Raw genomic sequence first — 14414 nt, 5'->3', positions numbered from 1 at the left:
GACCTGTATTGCAGTGCAGAGCATGTGGTCGGTTGGCTACACTCGGGTGTGGACCCCGAGTGTTTCGAGGCGCTGTACAGGGCAGCAATCGGAACCTTTGTGAAGAAGGGATACATGATGACGTATCCAGAGTTCCAGTGTCTTAAAGACACTGTGATGTCTGCTCTGAATTCCTTCAAGCAGGGGTTTCGTTTGACTGCCCTGCCTAGCCAGCACTGTTTGCTCTCCTCCTCCTCCAGTACTCCCCGGTCCCCAGCGCTTGTTTGTCCGGCAGCTAATGCTGCTTTTGTTAGTTCTGCAGCCGAAGCTGCTTTTGTTAGGTCTGCAGCCGAAGCTGCTTTGTTGGTTCTGCAGCCGAAGCTGCTTTTGTTGGTTCTGCAGCCGAAGCTGCTTTTGTTAGTCCTGCAGCTACTGCTGCTTTTGTTAGTCCCGCAGCCCCTGCTGCTTTGTTAGTCCGCAGCCCTGCTGCTTTGTTAGTCCCGCAGCCCCTGCTGCTTTTGTTAGTCCCGCAGCCCCTGCTGCTTTTGTTAGTCCCGCAGCCCCTGCTGCTTTTGTTAGTCCCGCAGCCCCTGCTGCTTTTGTTAGTCCCGCAGCCCCTGCTGCTTTTGTTCGTCCCGCAGCCCCTGCTGCTTTTGTTAGTCCGCAGCCATGCTTTAGTTGGTTCTGCAGCTACTGCTGCTCTTGTTGGTCCCGCAGCCCCCGATGCTGCTTTAGTTGATTCTGCAGCTACTGCTGCTCTTGTTAGTCCCGCAGCTCCCGCTGCTCTTGTTAGTCCAGCAGCCGATGCCGTTTTTGTAAGTCCAGCAGCCGATGCCGCTTTTGTTGGTCCTGCAGCCCAGGCTGCTTTGGTCTCGGCTCCTGTTCCTGTCACGGATCCGGCTCCTGTTGCTGTCACGGATCCGGCTCCTGTTCCTGTCACGGATCCGGCTCCTGTTGCTGTCACGGATCCGGCTCCTGTTCCTGTCACGGATCCGGCTCCTGTTCCTGTCACGGATCCGGTTCCTGTTCCTGTCACGGATCCGGTTCCTGTTCCTGTCACGGATCCGGTTCCTGTCACGGATCCGGCTCCTGTTCCTGTCACGGATCTGGCTTCTGTTCCTGGTCCTTCAGCTGTCGCCGCAGTTGCAGCCACCTTGATTGCTGCAGTCACTGCTGCTCTGGTGTCAGCTGCTGCTCCGGTCCCTGCAGCCGCCAGGTTCCCAGGCGGGTCGACGCAGAGGTCGCCGTCGTCGCCGTCTCTTCAGTCTTCGGACGGTCGACGCAGGGGCCGTCGCCGCCGTCCTCTTCAGTCTTCGGACGGGTCGACGCAGAGGCCGTCGCCGCCGTCTCTTAACTTTGAACTTTGTTTTGTCACCCCAGGAGATGTGGTGGGATGACAATGAGGACACCACCACCCTGCTCCTGTCTCCTTGGGGGCCCCTGAGAACTGTGCTCCTGTCCTGGGCCCCTCAGCTCCAGCTGGCTCAAAGTTCGTCGCCGCCGGGCAGTCCGCCCGGGGCTCTCCAGCCTTGTTCGTCGCCGCCGGGCAGTCCGCCCGGGGCTCTCCAGCCTTGTTCGTCGCCGCCGGGCAGTCCGCCCGGGGCTCTTCCAGCCTTGTTCGTCGCCGCCGGGCAGTCCTGCCTGGGAGTCCTCAGCCGTCTTGCTGTTCCCGGCTCACTGCTCGCCATCCGAGCAGTCCGCCTGCGGGTCTCCTGCCCCGTGGGTCGTATCCTGGCCCCCGGCCTGGGGGTCCTCGGCCTACTCTCCGGCTGGCTTTCCGGTCCCCGGTTCTCCAGCCGGCTCAAGGGTCTCGGGCTCTGTCTTCTGGTTCGCCGCCTCCCGGCCGTCGCCCGAGCTCTGTCTTCTGTCGTCGCCTCCGGCCGTCCGCCCGAGCTCTGTCTTCTGGTTCGTCGCCTCCCGGCCGTCCGCCGTAGCTCTGTCTTCTGGTTCGGTCGCCTCCCGGCCGGTCCGCCCGAGGCTCTGTCTTCTGGTCGTCGCTCCCGGCCGTCCGCCCGAGGCTCTGTCTTCTGGTTCGTCGTCTCTCCGATCCTGTTTGCCGCCTCCTGGCCGTCCGCCGGAGGCACTCCTGGTCCGTTTTGCCGCCTCCTGGCCGTCCGCCGGAGGCACTCCTGGTCCGTTTGCCGCCTCCTGGCCGTCCGCCGGAGGCACTCCTGGTCCGTTTGCCGCCTCCTGGCCGTCCGCCGGAGGCACTCCTGGTCTGCTGCGCCCGGTCCCTCCTCTGGGCCTCCCTCCGCCCGCCCGGTCTGGTGTTTCGGGCCCTCCTCCGGGCCTCCCTCCCCCCGCCCGTCCTGGTTTGCTTGGGGCCGTCTGGGATCCGCCCCTTGCCGGGGGGGTTCTGTTACAGTTCCTCCCTCTGCCCCTGTCTGCAGCTTTGGTTTTGTTTTGTTCTGGTCTCACCCTCCTGTCTCACACCATATATGGACTTCCTCCACTTTCCACCCTCCACTCCACACACCGGACTAATTACAGACTCAAGTCACCTGTGCATCACTCTGTTTTAAAAGCACCCCTCAGTCCTCAGTTCGGTGCTGGTTTGTCACCCTAATTTCATTCATGCAGCACACTACTCCTCCACAATCTGGTCAGTCAGTTAGTCTGTTTGTTTGTTGGTTTGTCTGTGAGGCACTGTTCTGTTTTTGGTTTGTCGGTTTGAGTTGTTTGGTCTGCGCTCATGCAGTGTTTTTCATTTGATACTTTGTCCTGTTAGTTTTGTATGTTTTGTTCTCGTTTTCCTGCCCTCTGCAGTGATTTTGGTTTGTTACTTTGTACATCTGCTTTGTCCGTTGGTTTGGTCCACATTAGTGTGTAGTTTCAGTTGTTACTTTGTATGTTGGGTTATGGTTTTGTTTGTATGTTGTTACAGCGTTTTTGGGTCTCTTTAATTTGGTACTTTGTTCGTGTTTGTTAGTTCCCTGTGTCCCCTGCCCTTTTTGTCAATAAATATATACTTTTTGCTGTTACTCGTTCGTCCCGTTAGTCTGTTCGTAACACTGAACCCCTAGTTGCCCCCGGTGAGTCAGATCAGCTGCATAGCAGCTCTGCCATCGGTGTGTGAATGTGTGTGTGAATGGGTGAATGAGATGCAGTGTAAAGCGCTTTGAGTACCAGCTAGGTAGAAAAGCGCTATATAAGTGCAGAACATTTACCATTTTACCATCAACCGCATCCTGTGGCCACAGTAACCCCTCCCACCTCAGTCCGTACACGGTCAAACATTCAGTAGATCTCATCCTCCTTTGAGTCCATAAATAGAAAACAATATCATGTGTTTTAGAATCCCTGAGCCCTCGATGAGATCAGGGGTCAAAGGTCAGTGACCTTGTTCTCCAGGGCGCCAGCGATCTGTTGGAGGCGGAGGGCGAGCTGTTTATTCTGGGCTGCTGGATCTTCGTCCAGCGACCGTATGATCTGAATTAGAAGCTGCCAACAACAGATAAATAAATAAATACATTTCCATTGGTGCTAATTTTAAAAACTTTGTATTCTACTCCTTTGGATTCTTAAGCTAAGGAGACAACAAACCTGTTGCTGTGATGTCATTGTGGTAAAATAAAGAAAGAAATAACACAGCAGAAACCACAATAATCCTTCTTTTATTTTTCTCTAGGGTCTCATGGATTCCACAAACAGAATCAGAAGTTTTACAGAACACAATAATGTTTTGAAAATAAAATCAATTTCTCACCGCATCATAGTACTTGCTGGTACAGTTGATGTTAGGCCATCTGGGTGTTCAACTTGTCTGTGTGTTTCTACACAAGGGAAGTAAAAAATCCATATTAAAACATGAAATTTCAGTACCTCAAGTGCCTGAAATCTTTACTTAAGTACAAAATTTGGGAATGGTTACTTTCAAACCCCTAGTTTCATGATCATTTTATTGATTTCTCATACTCACACACACACACACACGCAGTTGGTGGCCCATACCCTGGACACGAGGTCTGTATTCATGTCCTGATCACTGACGGGAACCATCCATCTGATGCCCTTGTAGTAACTGTGGAAAACACACAAGGACAAGTAGATACTGTTAAAAACCCCTGATCAAGCCGTTTACTAATTGATATCAAGCATTTACCCATTATTAAAAGATGCATAAATAAAAATAATGTTTAGCACAGCAGCAATAAAGCAGGATAACTGATCATTATTTTACAACAACAAAGCAGATAACACTGCAGATATGCACTGTTGTTTGTATTGGTACTTTGCATTTTTATATTTGTCACTCATGGTGGTTTGCATCTGTGTATTCTGATATATTAATGCTCTTCCACTGTTGTGTGCACTCCAATGCATTCAATATGTAGCTACTGCTTTCAAGTAGCACCCCTCAACCAACATGTAGCCTTATTCATGTGCACTCCCTTGTCCACCCTCTTATTGTATGTTGAAATCTCTTTTGCATTGGGCTGTTTGTTGCTGGGAGACTCCTACAGTTGAGCAGAGACAAAAAAAACCATCATTAACACCAGTGTGGTTTATTTTGCTATTACATGTTGTCGTTGACTTCCCATGTGGAGCATGGGAAGATTTGTTTGCTCTTTATTTGCTGTGACTTGCTCTGCTGAGTTTGTGCTCTTACTTGGTGCCGGCGTCCATGAAGGTCTGAGAGATAACATGCAGTGAACCCTCCACCACCTCCATCACAACAACATCAAAGATGAAGTGGGGATTCCTCAGGATGTTCACCTAATACCGCAGAGGCAAGCTGTGGACGCAGAAACATTCGGATCGGTGCACCTGCTGCCCAAAATGTTCTTTAAATATAGGAGAGGACGCTGGGAGAGTGCGTTAGATCCTGCTGGGTCCTGTGCAGCAGGAGGAGACATCTCATGTGGCTTGATATTTCTCTGCACTTCAACTTTTGATCATTTCAGCCCAGAAGGTCTGAACTCAGGTCTGATTAAAAACAGCCAGGGCATCTAGCTAAAATATTTCTTCCAGTTTCTAATCCAACTGTTCATAGTTGCTGACTAAAAAAGACAAGCTGCTTTTATCTATGTTTAAAAAAAAAAACACCTCGTAATCACTGTTAAGAGAACAATTCATTTCAGACTATTTCAGACATTTTAAGAACCTGCTGACACACAGTTTCTCTTCCCCTCACTCATCCTTCCATACTGTCATCTCTTTCTGCAGTCTCTTCCGTCCCGTTACCTCCATAGGCCATAACCCTCGTCAATGATGACCACAAATGAATACTGAATGTTTAATTGTTCAACTTTGTGGTGAGTGTGTATATTTGTGATGATTAACAGGGTGAGCTCAGGGCCTGTTTGAAAAATGAAAAGTTAGAAGAAAAAAAAATCTCTCCATCTGTACTAACCCTAACCCTAACCCTCTCTTCTTCTTCTGTACGCTGTTATTTATTTTCACAGGATTATCACTGCAAACAAACATTAAATCGCGATCAGATCAGAGGTGAAAATAACCTCTGAAACTGTGCTGCTGAGCCAAGAAAATCCCAATATGTTCATAGCACAGAAACACATTGAGAAAAAAATGGCACCTCATGATAGATTCATATTCACCACAAAGAGCTCTACGCTTACTGCCTTATCCTCTCAGGCTGCAGCTATAACCTGAACTAATCACAGGGAAGGACTGTATCAGATGGACACACACATACATACACACACAAAAAAGGAGTAAATGGGTAAAAATCATTAGGATTGTACAAGAACCAGTAGACGCCATTATTTTATTGTTTGAATTTGAATTTGAATTTGAATTTGAATTTGAAGTCAATGAGTGTGCATGAACTGGAGGCACAAAACACATTGGGTGCTAACATTTAAAAAAATCACAAGCTGACATCTTAGCATCATCTATCACATTTAATAGCAGACAGAGGAGGGAGAAAGATGCATAAAAAGCTCCAAGCTCACGTTAATACGAAGGTGGAGGTTTCACTGTGCAGAGCTTGAAACACGATGGCCTTGCGTGCTTCTGGGATTTGCAGTTTTTCTGTGATCATGGCGTCATTTTTCCGGCCTTTGAAGGCAGGAAAAAGTTTCGGTCGGAGTAGGTTTTGTAGTCCAGGAAGGGGATCTGGGCCTCATTGAAGTCGCTGGTGAGGTCCTCCATTTCAATCGTCAGATCTGATAGACAGAAAAATTACATTATCCAGGTGAGGTCGAACTTCAGTTAGCTGCCCATATTGGTCCGATATACCAATCAGAAGTGAGGTAGATCTAAATCTGATAACGTTGTAAATCTGATGTCAGTGTCAGTGATCCCACAATGTCATCAACATGATACAAGCTTTCAATGAAGTTGGATTTCCGCAAACATGCGCGTCTTGTCTCTATGCACTATGTATCATCAAGTTTGCCTGACATGTGAAGAGTCCGTTGACCCCCCTCGAGCCTAGTAACAGAGCTGTCAGATTCAGCTGAAAACGGCTCGCCGAGTTCACAGAGAAGACCTAAAGGGAAGTTGGCAGGAGTTCACAGTATGATGGTAAACTGTGAAAGAAGAAACATCTTCCAATCTGTGAATGCAATGCATGACAACAAGCTGACAAATTTCAGCTCCGTGGACAGAAAGTTTGTGCTGAGTCTGCTGCTTGGTTTGGACACTTGAAATCTTGTCAATGTAAATCTTGGTGAGCTCAGCGAGTTATTGGACGATTCTGAGGTCCTGGCCAAAATATTAGTATACTACATACATTTTCTTTGGAACATGTAAAATCCTGACTTACACCTTAATCTGATAAACATGCAATGAATCAGGTTAATATTAGGAGATGCAACTGCATTTCCACATACTTGTCATGTAGAGGTCATGTATGCTAAGTGTATCAAACTCTGTGTCTGCACTGCAGCCCAGTGACAGACAGGGCACTAACAGTTGTTTTCTCATACTGTGTAGATAATGTGCAGTCTTAGTTTAGTAGTCTAAGTCTTAGTTTTTATTTATTTATTGAGCATTTCCTTTTACAGATCTATAGGGAGTGGACACTCTATCGCAGATGCCGCCATGTTGCAGCGGTCTGAAAGAAGTGACACAGAACAGTGTCACTTCTTTCTACATTTGAACACGACAAAACATGTTGTATAGTATAAATGTTATTGTATGCAAATTTTTAGGGACTCCTCTGCATAATACACATGTGTTTGGATTTTCAAGTGAAATTAAAGGTCAGGTTACTTTTATGTAGTTTACTTAAACTTTTTTGCCTGTGACTGTAAACAAAAAACAGAGAGAGACCCAACAGCCAGATCTGATTTTAACCTATTCAGAGGCCTCCAAGTGTTAATTAAAGGGCCCAAGACACAGCGTTATCATAGTCAGTAGAACCAATAGTTAGAGAAACTAAAATAAGATTTAAGTTGCCATAAACTAGAACAATTTTGTTTTATTTAAAAAAAGCATTTCTGCTCTCACTTAGTAACATTTAGTCAGGCGTGATTTCAAAGCTTTCATGTGAATGTGTATACTGAACTCTTTATTACAGCGATCGTGAACACTCTCCTCCAGATTCTCCATCTGGTGTTTCACCCTTTCATATTCTCGTTCCGCCTGCTGACTCTTCCTCCTGTTTCAGGTGAGACAGACAGGTGTATATTCAAACACATCCACACACAGAAAAACAAATGTGCGTGTGTTTTTTTAAATAATTGTCAAACCTGTAGCAGTAGACTGACACAGCAATGAAGAGTGGCATCAGTACAAGAACTGCAGGGATGATTATAGTGAGAGGAACGCTGTCATTGTAGAATGAACTCACAATCTTCACCTGGAGAGACATAAAGACACAGTGTTATTCCATACATGATTTATTATTAGTCAGCTACCTGCTATCATTGGCTTTCCTTAATATTGATGAAAACCTTAGAATGCAGGTTCCGATGCATGTTACCTCTGTGATTACAAAATAATAATAATGGACACGGATGTAGAAATGTTTTATGTCTCTGTCTTGCAATTTTACACATTTGACACGCAGTGAACTAGTCAGCAACCCCATTTGTCTTCCCCTTTTAGCTTTGTCCTTGGCTAAATGTCCATGTGCATTATCATGCTGCTCTTGCTGTTCTCCACTTTCAAGTCTCTACTCTATCCACCCCCACCTCCGCCTCCCACCAGTCTCACAGCTGACAACTTTGCCTCCTTTTTTACCAACAAGGTGGCAGCCATCAGCTCCTAGTTCTCTCCTCCTGACAATGACATTCTGCTAACTAAACCCAAAGACGCATCTCACTTAAGGTTTTCAACACTGTCAGAGGACGATGTATCCACCCTCCTCCTCTCAAATCACCCGACCACCTGCTCTATGGATCCCATCCCCTCCACTCTTCTTCAAGCTATCGCACCAACACTAATACCAGCCATTACACAGATTATCAACACCTCTTTCACAACAGGCACCTTTCCCACCTCGTTCAAGCAGGCCCAGATTATTCCACTGTTGAAGAAGCCTTCTCTGGCTCCCTCCTTTGTGGAGAACTACAGACCGGTCTCTCTTCTTTCATTTCTACCCAAGACCCTAGCCTTCAATCAACTCAAGAGTGGTCACTCCACAGAAACGGCACTTCTGACTGTTGTGGGATCTGGAAAAGCTGCAGGTAACTTTTCTGTCCTTATTCTATTAGACCAACCTGCAGCCTTTGACATGGTGAACCATGAGATTCTCATGACTGCACTCTCAGACTTCTCTGGATCAGCTCTAGCCTGGCTTTGGCCTTACTTGTCCACACAAACCTTTTTCAATCAACCAAAAAGGTCTCTAGTCACACCACTCTTCAGATCTTTGCAATGGCTTCCAGTGGCTGCAAGGATTAAGTTCAAAGCAGAGTTGTCAACTCCACAACTCCATCTTATCTCAGTATAAACATTCAGGTCTACATCCCCTCCCGTCCACTGCACTCGACCAGTGAACAACGTCTAGTGGTACCAGCACCACACAGTCGACACCTTTATCATCCTGTACAGAAACAATAACAAACAGGGAATTAAAAACTCAACACTGAACTGTTGGTAGTACAGTAGTGATCCTGTATTGGATTAGCCTTCTAACTAATCCATACTGCAGTTTGAGACGTGTCTGATATTATACCTTTCACAAAATGTCAAAAATAGGCTCTGTCTTCGAAGTGTAAATCAACTTCATCCACGGAGAGAACTGGAACACTGGAAACTGGAAGACAGTGTTGTTCTTACTCAACGCGTCCTCGACAAACCGAGGGAGACAAGAAAGAGTGGAAGAGACCAAGACTGCTTTCTTCATTTTCTCCATTAAGTAATATCGAATTACATTATTCAGTTCAAATCTGCTAATTGTTGCAGCGCTAAAACAAACAAGAGAGGTAATATGAGATCTTTTATTAGCAGCTTGAGAGATATATATTCTATTTCCTCCTTCCTCTCTCTCTTCACTCCTCTTTCTTCCCTCTACTCTCTCTTCCTCCCCACTGAGTCTCCCCATCTTTCTTACCAGCTCAGACAGCAGTTTTTGATGAAGCAGTCATAAAATGACTTCACTCCCTCTGCCCAGTAGGGAAACTTTCCTAAGAGACTTTGTCACTCAAAGTGAAATGGAAGAGTCGTCCCTTTTTCCTGTTTCAAGAGCTAGTGTTAGATGTGGCAGCGGATTGATATACACTATGGCCATTTTGTGCTTTTATTAAAAATATGATTTAGTGCTGTCATAGTGTTCAACTCTGATGCTATGTAGTTTGATTGATTGCATTTCTGTTGCATAAATTGATGCTAAGAACGTGTTCCTGAACTGATTCTAAAAAGATCTGCAAATTAGATTCTACACTCAAGTGCAAAAAATGAAAATGAAAATTGAAGCAAGGACAACCCTTTATTTCTCAGTTTAAAGAAAAGAATGTTCTGCACTGGACAGAAAGTTCGTTGTTTTAACAACATGTTATATAACCAGATTTTTTTTAACCTTAATCTAAGACCCGATAACAGTTAGGTAAAAACATGCACACACACACACACACACACACACACACACACACACACACACGTGGAAATATGATATGAATATATGAATATATGAATATGATTTTCTGAACCTCTGTTTCTTATTACATTTTTTTTTTTTTTTTTTACAGATTTATGATGTAATTTAGCTTGATAGATGTCCCAAAGTACTACTGATTTGTTGAACAAAGCCTTTTCTAACATGGTATTTTGACTAATCTAATCAATGTAAAAGAACATGATGAACAGACAGAGAAGACTGAGCACAGCATGTTGTGGCTACAGTCTCAAACTTGCTGCATGGAAACATACTCACCATATGAAGCTGGCTCTGGGGTAATAATCTGTGATCTTGGGGTTTTCAGAGTACTGGTATGGCACTGGGACGTCATGGGTGGTGTTTTTTCCATATTTATTCCATATTTACATATCACTGTTAACAGAGCTGAAGGGACTTTGCATCTTGCAGGTTATTTGTGTGTCGAACGACAGGCTGAAAAAAAACGAGGAACAGGATATATTCAACTGATTCTTCAGAAGACAAAGTAAACCTGGCATGCTGTAAATAGTGCCAAATAGAGAGAACTGCAAACGCAAGAACAAAACATATTCATAATTACTCTGGCTTGTCGGAAATACACGAACACAACAGTGGCACAGGAGGTAGAAGTTACTTCAATATATCAGGTCTGCAAGTCAAAAAGAACACAATCAGTTTTCTATTTTGGCACTGGCATAAAAAAAGAGAATTGAAACCAAGAGATTCACAAGCAGATAAGAGCAAATTAACTGGTTTAGAAGATATGAAAAGGCAATGGAGCTATGAGCTAGGAGATGCTACACTAATCAATATTTTTATATCAACAATAGCACAAACACATGGGTTTATGTAAGTGAGGATGTTGCTTGATGCACAGAGACTGATGGTCTTCTGCAGCTTTACAGAGCAGTGGTATGATCAGTCTAATCAACATCTTATCAACATCTAGACGCTAAAAACCAGGTAGTTTTTACAGGACTGCGTGAAGACTGAAAACTCCCTCAGAGAAATTAGAGGAAACATCAGGTCTCCACAAATTCAGCAGCCACTCCTTTCCCGTACTATGAATAATAGATTCCTTTTTGTGTTTTCCTCTCTGCTACCCTCACCACATACTGCTTCAGGTTCCAGATGATATGATGCTGCTTTAAACTCTTATTGTTAAGAGAAAACTGTGAAAAAGCTAATCATATTGTCACACTCTGCACTGATGCTATCTTGGCTGAACAGACAATGTTTTGGTTTATACACAGCCTTCACCCAGAACACATAACTTCACCCACAGGGCCGAAATAGCCCTGGTTCACACACACACACACACACACATACACACATACACATAATCACAGGGTTTCTTAGCAAGGAGTGAAACTCATCATAGGTGACAAACTCCTGACACTTATATACATGTTTTATATTGTCTTCCTCAAGGTGGCAAATGTTGCATGTGACAGTAATTTCATCATAATCATTAAAGGCTGAGAAAAAGCTCCAAATCCTCACCTTTAAGTACATACAACCCGATCATTTATATCATTTGTGGTAAATAAATGGCTGAATTTATTAAATCAGTTATCAAATCAGTTGTTTGTAACACTGCACTGTTCTGGGAGATTGTGGAGCCCAGAAATTTGACAGTCTCTACTGTAGGTACTGTGGTGTTGAGAATGGAGATAGGGGGCAGAGTAGGGGGGTACTTCCTAAAGTCCACTATCATCTCCACAGTTTTAAGCGGGTTCAGCTCCAGATGGTTCTGACTGCACCAGTGAGCCAGCTGCTCTACTTCCTGTCTGTATGCAGACTCATCGTTGTTCTGGATCAGTCCAATGACCGTGGTGTCATTGGACTGATCCACAACAACGATAAGAAGACAGTAGATGTTTATGTGAAAATGCTGTTGACAAATTTAAGGAAATCATTCCATCTTTTATTTCAGAGCAATGATGTCATGAATTTCTTTAAAAATAATTATTTGGCGCTCTGAAATATATAGAATTGGAGTAGAGCCTTTGTCAGGCTTCTCCCCTATGGAACCAGGTCCCAGTTCAGGTTCTGGAGGCAGACACCCTCTCTATATTTAAGACAAAAAAAAAGTAAGTAACTTCAAAACTTACCTTTTTTTGTAAAGCGTAGTTAGAGATGGATCAGGTGACTCAGGACCATCTCTTAGTTCTGCTGATGTAGGTTAGTCTACCGGGGGACCTCCTCTCCTCTATCAATTTAAATGCTACAATTGCATCTCATCAACTTTATATTTTCTCTGTCCTGTAGTTGTGTTTCCTCCTTTTTGTCTCCCTCTCTCTGTACTCCTCTGCAAGTATCCCCGGCCTTGGAGCTGTATATTTTCTAGTTTGTCGTTACTGGTCTCACCGACCTGTCAAGTGTTTTTCCTGCTTATTGTAATAGACTTATAGTAAGGTCTTCAACCCTACAGTGAAATGGCATTTATATTTAGATTTTATGAGGCTTGTGCAGTTAAATTGGTCGTGAATAATATGGGACCATGGTCAGCACCTGCAAAAAGTTTGTAGTTGATTTACAGTAGGAGCTCAGGTGGTAATGCAGTGGTAATACGTCTATGAACCAGCAGTTGAGTTGTTTGATTCCCAGTTACCCCTGGCTACTTGCTAAGGTCTCCTTAGACAAGACACCCAAACCCTGTAGTGGTACAGATATGTACTGTCTGGCAGCTGTCCAACCACAATTTCCCCAAGAGGATCAATCCAGTGTTTCAGTATCAATATTATTATTATCATTATGTGCATGTCTTTGTGTTTTTCAGCATGGGCCAAGGTGGAGCTGACTATGCAGGAAAGTGTTGAGTTGTACGTGGATGACTTGGCTCAGATCCCCTGCCAGTACCACTTTATCAATATCAGCAGTGAGGCCAGAATTGTAAGGATCCAGTGGTTTGTGGTGAGTATTGTCCAACCTACAGGAACAACTGACACTCATAGCCACCATGTTATAATATAATACTATAATTATTAGAGTTAATATTAATATATGAGTTAATATTGTAAAGCATATTTTCAAAAAAGTCATTTAAATAATTATATAAATGACAAGGGTGGGAAATGTAGAGACAAATGGGTCAGTCATAGTGATCATGGGCATTTGAGACGGTGTACTGTCGTCATGTCCTCCACTCTGCAGAGAGATGTTGACGGCTCGCTCTAATTCACCTAAGAATAAGATTCACTACAGTAGTTGTTTATCTGAAAATGCTGTTGACAAATAAAAAAAAAAAAACTCCCATCTTTTATTTCAGAGCCATGTAACAAGACAGAGAAGGGCAGTTAACTGAACTCTGCTCTAGTACTTGTTGATCATGTTCGAACCTTATTCCAAACAATACTTTATACTATTGCACCTCTGAAAAATAACTTAGTGAATCAGAGGAAGGTAGCTCCGTGGTACAATTCACAAATCCAAAGCTTAAAGCAAACATTATGTAAACTGGAGTGGAGGTGGCATTCCACTAATTAAGAATAATCTTGCCTAGCTTGGAAAAACAGTTTATCACATATAAAAAAGCTCCTCATAAAGATAGAAACACATATTAGTTCTCATTAAACCTCATTGCATCAGACAAATAAGAACCAAGGGATTCTAGCCAGTCAGAAAAAGGGTTATTGCTCTGTTGAGCCTAGTATTCCATTAACTTTCACTGTTGCACCTAGTAGTAAAGACTTCATGAGTTTCTTTACTAATGAAATCAGAAACGATCAGAGGAAAAATTTATCACATCTTTCCTGAAACTGGCATGGATGGACCTATATGTACAAAAGCTCTAGATTAATTAGTCAGACCTCAAGCGACTGCTTTCTCCCTGTAGCTAATTTTGAATTAATTTCAGTAATTGATAGAGCTAAACCATCAACCTGTCTCTTACACCCCATCCCAACTAGACTGCTCAAAGACGTTTTACCTTTATTCAGCATGTCCATATTAGCTCAGATCCATCAATCTTTACTAACAGGCTACGTACCACAGGCTTTTAAGTTGCTGTAGTAAAACATTACTTCAAAAAGCTGACTGCTATGATGGAAGACGGGCTCCACATTGGCCTGGGAAGTCAGCCATCTGCCAAACACAGTGGAGAGATTAGGGGTTAAAACTGGACCATGGTTCTGCACCTGTATACAGGCTGTAGTTGTTTTATGTGCATGTCTGTGTGTTTTTCAGCATGGGCCAAGGTGGAGCTGACTATACAGGAAAGTGTTGAGGTGTACGTGGATGACTCGGCTCAGATCCCCTGCCAGTACCACTTTATCAATGCCAGCAGTGAGGCCAGAATTGTAGGGATCCAGTGGTTTGTGGTGAGTATTGTCCAACCTACAGGAACAACTGACACTCATAGCCATAGCCCATGGGGATTTGAGAGGGAAAAAATAATCACTGTTCTGCATGTCAGACCCCAGTT

The 14414-nt window shown here is 44.2% G+C and overlaps 2 long non-coding RNA genes across 2 annotated transcripts; both read right to left on the bottom strand.

The window, feature by feature from the left end:
- Window positions 1-3120: 3120 nt before the first annotated feature.
- On the bottom strand, window positions 3121-4018 carry LOC113151802. The gene is made up of 3 exons (XR_003297817.1): window positions 3899-4018; window positions 3686-3752; window positions 3121-3420 (listed from the first exon to the last, which is right to left on the bottom strand). It is a non-coding gene; the product is annotated as an uncharacterized LOC113151802 (long non-coding RNA).
- A 243-nt stretch (window positions 4019-4261) lies between these two features.
- Window positions 4262-4708, bottom strand: LOC113151803. The gene is made up of 2 exons (XR_003297818.1): window positions 4589-4708; window positions 4262-4436 (listed from the first exon to the last, which is right to left on the bottom strand). It is a non-coding gene; the product is annotated as an uncharacterized LOC113151803 (long non-coding RNA).
- Window positions 4709-14414: the final 9706 nt, after the last annotated feature.

The sequence above is a fragment of the Anabas testudineus genome, unplaced genomic scaffold (genome assembly GCF_900324465.2).
Source record: "Anabas testudineus unplaced genomic scaffold, fAnaTes1.2 Contig136arrow_ctg1, whole genome shotgun sequence".
NCBI classification, from domain to species: Eukaryota; Metazoa; Chordata; class Actinopteri; order Anabantiformes; family Anabantidae; genus Anabas; species Anabas testudineus.
Note: the sequence above shows the minus strand (reverse complement) of the source record. Positions and strands in the feature narration are given on the sequence as shown.